Genomic DNA, 9,097 nt, shown 5'->3' on the forward strand with positions numbered 1-9,097 from the left:
TTGCTGATGATTGGGGTCTGGCTAATCATTATACAAATTTTAAAAATAGCGCAAAAGTGGTTAGAGTTTAGGGATTGTTTATAGAGATGTGTTGCTTGAATAGTAAGTCAAGAACAGTCGGGGCCAAGATATGTATACAATTTTAGAGCATTGCAGGTTTAGATAAGCCCTCGTGACGAACGGGGCGACCACCAGGGTGGGCCAAAATCCTGGCAACGCATTATGAGTTTCAGGTTCAGTCTGGGACTGGGGGTTGGTGGGACATTTCTTGGGGATGGCTTGCTCAACTTCTGTTCGACGGGATAGTTGCATTGGGGGGGGATCGCTCGTAGAAATAGCCATACCCATGGCAGAATAAATTTAGGACAAACGAAACAGTACTCAATTAAAGACGCAATGCGGGTTTGTTACATGTTGTAGGCCGCAGTTGGCTAAAGGCTAATGCTAAGGCTAAATGCTAAATGTGTGTTGTGTCACATTGTACCTAAGGCTAAAGGCTAAGGCTAATTGCTAAATGCTAATTGTGTTGCGTGCTACATGATAACTTTAACCTTAGAGGTCCACTGCGATGGATTCAAGCCTCTTAAACTTGTTTGTATGTGGTGGAACTGAAAGTTCTACGCAAATGTGAGCTCTGTTATGTGTAATTGTGAGAGTATAAGGTATAAAATAGTGACGCTGTAGCGTAATGCTATCGGTCTATTGTGTGGTAAGCATGGGCTTAAGGGGATGTGCGCATGTGCTTGATTTTACGGGGCTAAAACTACGACATGAGGTCGCGCTGAGCCTACAAACCAAAATGGTGGGTTAAGGTCATAGGTCCCATTTGGCGTTACCATGCAAGGGGGAAATGGACACAGACAAGAGAGGAGAGATTTTAACATGAGTATTCTAGTTTAAACGGCGATGGTTAAAGATGAAACTTGTTTTGTGACCTATTGAATTTATACATTAAATATATGTTGGCGAAGTATAATAAATTGAATTAAATAATTAAATAACGGATTAAAATAAAATAATGTTTTTGAGCGATCTATTTAGTTCTGAGTTTAGTCTTAGAGTGAATAATGTAGAACGAAGGAATATTGAATGGTTGGAAATACTCAGTGATGGCATTAACTACTAAAAGCTGTTTCTGTGTCTTTGTCCCTTGTCATGAGAGACAGGAGAGAGGGGGAGCGAGGAGATACAGGAAGTGATCACGTGACGCGGCAGAGGATCAAGTCAAAAAACAAAATAAGGTTTTGAGACTGTTACAAGATATGTGATGTTATGACAATTTTACATAGGCTTGGCAAATACTATTTCATAAAAAATTGCATTTTGGAAGCTTTGTGTATCACTGGGGTTTGATTACAGATGTGTTGGGAATCAAGGATTGACTATTCTGTAAATTTAAGATAATCAGAGCTGATAGAGCAAGGGGTTTATGGGAATTGGAGTAATGATAGGGTTAGAGGCTTTGTTTTTGGGGGATTGCTTTGAAGTTGACTAACTACATTTACTTGCATTTGATGGGTTGTGGTAATATAGCCACCACTAATGGATAAATTGGTGACATAGGATATAGGAATAAAAATTGGTTTTAATTATTCATGATTTTTAATTGATTTATTTGGAGTTTTTTGGGGTTGTTAGGGTTATATTAATAATTTAAGGGGGGAAGTCATAGGCTATACAGTCTAAAATAAGATAGTTCACGAGGAAGGGGATTACACCGATTGATATAGGGGTAAAATAGTAATCCTTTAATTAAAGTAGTGTTAGAAAGTAGGGTTAGAAAAACTAATGGCAGAAGTTAGTACACCTTTCTCACATACGGATTCAGCAAAAAGTACAGCTTAGGGATGTTTATCCTCAGCTTTCAGTGATCATCCAGCAGGGTGATTATGGCATCAGAGATGAAGATGAATAATAGATAGAGGACAAGTAGAAACGACGATGAAGATGGATCAAAACTCCAGAAGGAAGAAAATGTGAGGTCTGGAAGAAAAGAGGAAGGTTAAGGAGGATGGAACTTAAAGAAGATGAGGATGGTGAAGATGAGTGATGATGAAGAGGTCATGCATGGGTGGATATGACTCTGTGATCAGAAGGAAGTTGGCAAGAGGAAAAAGAAGGATACACGAGATTTGATCTCTGATGGAAGTTGAAGATGAAGATGGCAATGAAGATTTGGAGATTAAAGGGGCTTTATGTTCAAGAGGATTTTATCCTACAATGACTAGCAAAGAAGAAATGGATACATAGACCAATGCTTATCATGCCTGGATAAAGCAAATAGTTTAGAAGTAACACAGCTGAAGATACAGAAGAGGAGAAACTGCTGAGAGCATCGATGAGAGAAGAAGAGAAAATAGCCAACAATTGAAGTAAAAACAACCGACCATTAGAAGTGATAGTGAATAGGGGAAAACTTATCCGGGTTCAGCCTAAAGAGGTTAAACATCTCACTAATTGATAACGAATTAGGATAGGGATTTGAGGTAGTAAAACAGTTAATTACTCTTAAGGTACTAATATTAGAAGATATTGTTATTGCAGTGTTGGGAAGAGATGCATTGTTTAAATTGAATTGTACAATAAGATGTACACTAGACGACTGGGTTTTTGGGAATCATTTGCTTAAAAACGATAATATCATAGGAAGGATGATAATCTATTGTTCTGTCTATTAGACAATCTGTCTGGGAAAATAAAGTTAAAAGGGGTGACTATTATTCTGGGTTACATTCTTACACTAAGAGATTTCAGGCTAGGCTAAAAGGTGTTTAGTCGTTTGCCAAGTGTGTGTAATGAGTCAGAAGCAGGTGGGGAACTTTCCAATCACATATTCTGAAATTTGGTGGTAAAGAGATTTTGTGGATAAATCAGGGGAAAAGGTTTTAAATGTTATGAGAGAAAACATTAGATTAAAATAAGTTAGGGGTAGATTTGGGTTGAAGGAACTCTGAGACAGTAAGCTAAGTTTCAAAGTTAGTAGTAAGACAGAGAGAGAAGTGGTGAATGACATTTTTAGAAGTTTAGTGGGAAGATATGGTAGGAGTTTAGATCTGTTAGGAGCAGATGCATTGAGAAAGTATGTGTTGCTGAATGATAAGAGAAGATTGAGGGTGATTGAGTATCTATATTTACAGTTTCCAGCAGGAAGATCAAGGTAATTATAGGTGTATTTTGTGTAATCAAAAGTTTGAAAGTCAGGGATTTAGAGAAAGGACTGAGATTTGGGGAAAAAGTGACACTAGTGGTGATAGATGGAAGTACAAGCAGAGACATCTTTTCTTTGGGGAAAACTAGGAGTAACTAAGGACATTAACACTTCAGTTTATTAGAACAACAGGGAGAAGCAATTTAATTCTTTCAACATTGATAGTTATTAAAGCCATAAATATATCGCATTTGGTTATAAGGGAACCAATACAGCACCAATGTTAGGGAAAGAATACTTATTAGGGATTAGGATGGGGACGTTCCTCCCATATGGAGAGATAATTATGGAGAATAAGTATTGTTATCAGGACCAGGAGTAGAAGCTGTTGCACCTAGTCAAAGGAGGGATAGTTTGTACAACAATATGAAGTGGAAGATGTTAGGAGTGACTGTTCACTTATGGTGCGTAATGTTACAGAGAAAGGTCAGGGAGAATATATGTATACTTATCTAGTGCAAGCATTAGAATTTGTTCCGGTTAAGAATTATTGGTTAAAGGGCTATGTAATTCGTAAAGTGATGCCTATAATGGAAGATTTGAAATCTGTTGAAGTTCCACAGTCACCGAGGGAGTTCAGGAAGAGTAGATTATAGTAGTCACTCCAACAGTAGATAATACACAGAGGATAATGGGAACTTTTGCACTAGAAGTAATTAGGGTTGATACAGCAATTAAGTCAACTACTTTAATGGTAACTTTGGAAGGGATTAATGATACGATGGCAATAGCAAAAGAGGGAGTATGACATCGACAACAACTTTTCTGAAATTAAATGGGGAATTTTAGACTCATGGGTTATGTTACGGATGGAGAGTGCTGTCAATGATAGTACGAATGGGGTTAAAATAGGAGAACAGATAGTAGTAGAGAGAATATAGATTCATCATGGAGGACAGGATGAGATCTTTGATTTTGATGACAGACGAGGAGAGGTATCTGATCAGTACCGCTTGTTCTTCTGTTGTGGAAATTAGAGATAGATTAACTCATTCTGTAAGATCAGTGAGGAATCTTGAGGGTCCATGTCTGTTGAGAATTCCAGCACCAAACATGTTAGACGGTCGCGCGGCCTCTATCAGGTATGGGTCAGTCTTATGCTTTGTCATGACTGTGGTATTGGCAACAGTCATTGACAGATAAAATAATGTCGTTGTCAGAACAGTGGTTTAAGCCTAGGTTTAAGTGTTCTTGCTTAAATGAATTACCCTATGGGAATTGTTAAATGGGAAAGGAAAATTAGGTAACAACGGAACCCTGAAGTATTCAGGTGAAACATTGAGGGCTAAAAGTTGTTTTTGTTCTAATAAAACATATGAGGTAAAGGGTATGTTTATGGGAATATCAGATTGTGATGTTATATGATGACTTTGGATAAGCACGGACAAAAGGTTAGAGAGGACAAATATGTTACTTTTTTATGTACCAGGTAGTAAGATGAGCAGGACTTTGATGGTTAAATGATTAGCTTTTGACTGACAATGTGACTATGGGGATTTTTGAGATATTTGGAGGGTTTGTGGTGATAAAATATATATTCTTACATTATGGATGGATAGGATTTTGTTACATGTCAACATTGAAGCTTCCATATGAGGTTTTTACCATTATAAGAGGGATAGCACCGGACAAGCTAGAGATAGGGTTAAAAGGGTGACATGTCATAGTCTTCAAGCCTATCATTGAAGGATGAGTTTAAGGGAGAAGGGGGGACTTTATTCATGGTATGGTGTAACATTTGGGAAGATCATAGTGATAAATATTAGTTATACTTTGAGTCCAGATAGTTCAGATAATATCACTGGGGTTATAGATGCATTATAAGGGATGTGTTTGGGAGATCTGAGAGGATTTGGTTGCAAGATCAATTAGGCCAGTAGGGGCAGTGATGGGTCAGATTTTAGTTTCAGCTTTGATAACACTGTGTGATGTTTGTAATTTGTTACTGACCTTTGAGAAAGCTATGATATTGAGATAGGTTGGAGAGTGATGCCTGGAGACAACACTCAGATGCCGGTGTTGACTGTTCCTGATCTGGAGGAAGATGGATGGACTACTGATGGATAAATATCATTTTTTTTTTTTTTTTATGAGTTGATTATTTTTCATTTTTTTTTCAATATTAGGGTGATGTTGGTATGATTTATGAATCAAAGGGGGGAATAGGTTTATGTGATTCATGCATCATTTATATATCATTTCTATATTCTTAGTTGATATTGATGTTCAATTTGAAAGTGTTTTTTTGGAAAAGATACTGTTTGGTTTCTTTTCTTTTCTTCCAGAAGCATTTGGGGGAACATGTGGAGATTGAAATACTCAAACAAAGACAATATGAAGGGACAATATGACTGGAGGAGATGAAACAAGGAGGGTGTGGCCGATTCCATCATCAACAGTCCATTGGAAGTCGAGACTACAGGGAGATGAAGTGTAGTGGACTACATTCCAGTGTTTGCAATGACATATAGACATGTGTAATACATAATTGTGTCATATTTTTAGGGATTAATTTTGTAGAAAGATGTTTGATGTTATTGAATACATGTGAGGATCTTAGATGTTTTTGTTTATTTCGGTGAATGCTTAGGGACAGAAGGTCTAGGCAGGGAGAGTTCCACTGTACGGTCCGGTGGGTTGACCAGCCTTGCAAGTGGATGTTATTGGATAGGATTTTGTTTGCAGGGGCTTACATGTGTATTTAATTGCATCATAGTTTCAAAATGCATTTACATGGTTAATGAGTTTATCTGGAGTACCGACGGTGGTTGCCTGGGGCAGAGGGACCGTGAGAGAATTTTACTGTCTTGATTGATATGGATGGAAGGTTGCCGGACAGTTTTTCGCTCTTACACTCCATAGAGATTTGTTCATATTTCATAGTAATGTATTCACACTTCATAAACAGTTATTTCATAAGAAAGGAATTTACACTCTAGAGGAGAATGTTTTTGGTTTAAGGTTAAAGATACTCAATAAGATAAATTGTTACTGGTCATAATCCTATTGTTGTCGAGACTTTTTAGTTTTGTCTCGAAGGGGGGAATATGTAGTGTATTAAGATTATGTCTTTGTTAAATGTTTTTCATGAAGAAATGGAATGTTGGTTATGTTAGTATCAAAAGGCAATGTTTAGTATAATGTCACATATAATAGACAGGAAGTGTGTTGTAAACTGGTGATTGGCCAGAAGAGGGAGCCCATCTTGTTGCATTGTTTATAAATAGGGGTACACGAAGAAGATTGGGCAGAGCAGCCATTAGAATTGGAGGACACTGCTCTCCAGACCTCGCGAGTCTGTCACCCATGCTGAAGCTTGTGATCTGAATAAACCTTATGATCAACGTTCAGTATGAGCAGACTCCTTTTGTTCATCAGCAATAATTGCCACCACTCACTCGATACGACAAATGGCGAGCTTGCCAGGAGGGGTTTTGCAATCCTTCTTTGCTGCATTTGGAGTCGCCAAGCTAACTCAAGCTAACTTCGGTCTGGAGTCATGACCCGACTAAACGCAGCTAAGTTGTTGGTTTTGTTACTGCTTGTGTACACTGGAGGAATGTACCATTATGACCGTGCCTCAGGTGGTGTTTTTGCTGATGATTGGGGTCTGGCTAATCATTATACAAATTTTAAAAATAGCGCAAAAGTGGTTAGAGTTTAGGGATTGTTTATAGAGATGTGTTGCTTGAATAGTAAGTCAAGAACAGTCGGGGCCAAGATATGTATACAATTTTAGAGCATTGCAGGTTTAGATAAGCCCTCGTGACGAACGGGGCGACCACCAGGGTGGGCCAAAATCCTGGCAACGCATTATGAGTTTCAGGTTCAGTCTGGGACTGGGGGTTGGTGGGACATTTCTTGGGGATGGCTTGCTCAACTTCTGTTCGACGGGATAGTTGCATTGGGGGGGGATCGCTCGTAGAAATAGCCATACCCATGGCAGAATAAATTTAGGACAAACGAAACAGTACTCAATTAAAGACGCAATGCGGGTTTGTTACATGTTGTAGGCCGCAGTTGGCTAAAGGCTAATGCTAAGGCTAAATGCTAAATGTGTGTTGTGTCACATTGTACCTAAGGCTAAAGGCTAAGGCTAATTGCTAAATGCTAATTGTGTTGCGTGCTACATGATAACTTTAACCTTAGAGGTCCACTGCGATGGATTCAAGCCTCTTAAACTTGTTTGTATGTGGTGGAACTGAAAGTTCTACGCAAATGTGAGCTCTGTTATGTGTAATTGTGAGAGTATAAGGTATAAAATAGTGACGCTGTAGCGTAATGCTATCGGTCTATTGTGTGGTAAGCATGGGCTTAAGGGGATGTGCGCATGTGCTTGATTTTACGGGGCTAAAACTACGACATGAGGTCGCGCTGAGCCTACAAACCAAAATGGTGGGTTAAGGTCATAGGTCCCATTTGGCGTTACCCTGCAAGGGGGAAATGGACACAGACAAGAGAGGAGAGATTTTAACATGAGTATTCTAGTTTAAACGGCGATGGTTAAAGATGAAACTTGTTTTGTGACCTATTGAATTTATACATTAAATATATGTTGGCGAAGTATAATAAATTGAATTAAATAATTAAATAACGGATTAAAATAAAAGAATGTTTTTGAGCGATCTATTTAGTTCTGAGTTTAGTCTTAGAGTGAATAATGTAGAACGAAGGAATATTGAATGGTTGGAAATACTCAGTGATGGCATTAACTACTAAAAGCTGTTTCTGTGTCTTTGTCCCTTGTCATGAGAGACAGGAGAGAGGGGGAGCGAGGAGATACAGGAAGTGATCACGTGACGCGGCAGAGGATCAAGTCAAAAAACAAAATAAGGTTTTGAGACTGTTACAAGATATGTGATGTTATGACAATTTTACATAGGCTTGGCAAATACTATTTCATAAAAAATTGCATTTTGGAAGCTTTGTGTATCACTGGGGTTTGATTACAGATGTGTTGGGAATCAAGGATTGACTATTCTGTAAATTTAAGATAATCAGAGCTGATAGAGCAAGGGGTTTATGGGAATTGGAGTAATGATAGGGTTAGAGGCTTTGTTTTTGGGGGATTGCTTTGAAGTTGACTAACTACATTTACTTGCATTTGATGGGTTGTGGTAATATAGCCACCACTAATGGATAAATTGGTGACATAGGATATAGGAATAAAAATTGGTTTTAATTATTCATGATTTTTAATTGATTTATTTGGAGTTTTTTGGGGTTGTTAGGGTTATATTAATAATTTAAGGGGGGAAGTCATAGGCTATACAGTCTAAAATAAGATAGTTCACAAGGAAGGGGATTACACCGATTGATATAGGGGTAAAATAGTAATCCTTTAATTAAAGTAGTGTTAGAAAGTAGGGTTAGAAAAACTAATGGCAGAAGTTAGTACACCTTTCTCACATACGGATTCAGCAAAAAGTACAGCTTAGGGATGTTTATCCTCAGCTTTCAGTGATCATCCAGCAGGGTGATTATGGCATCAGAGATGAAGATGAATAATAGATAGAGGACAAGTAGAAAAGACGATGAAGATGGATCAAAACTCCAGAAGGAAGAAAATGTGAGGTCTGGAAGAAAAGAGGAAGGTTAAGGAGGATGGAACTTAAAGAAGATGAGGATGGTGAAGATGAGTGATGATGAAGAGGTCATGCATGGGTGGATATGACTCTGTGATCAGAAGGAAGTTGGCAAGAGGAAAAAGAAGGATACACGAGATTTGATCTCTGATGGAAGTTGAAGATGAAGATGGCGATGAAGATTTGGAGATTAAAGGGGCTTTATGTTCAAGAGGATTTTATCCTACAATGACTAGCAAAGAAGAAATGGATATATAGACCAATGCTTATCATGCCTGGATAAAGCAAATAGTTTAGAAGTAAC

Source organism: Coregonus lavaretus (assembly GCF_964263955.1).
Source record: "Coregonus lavaretus genome assembly, contig: HAP1_SCAFFOLD_452, whole genome shotgun sequence".
NCBI lineage: Eukaryota > Metazoa > Chordata > Actinopteri > Salmoniformes > Salmonidae > Coregonus > Coregonus lavaretus.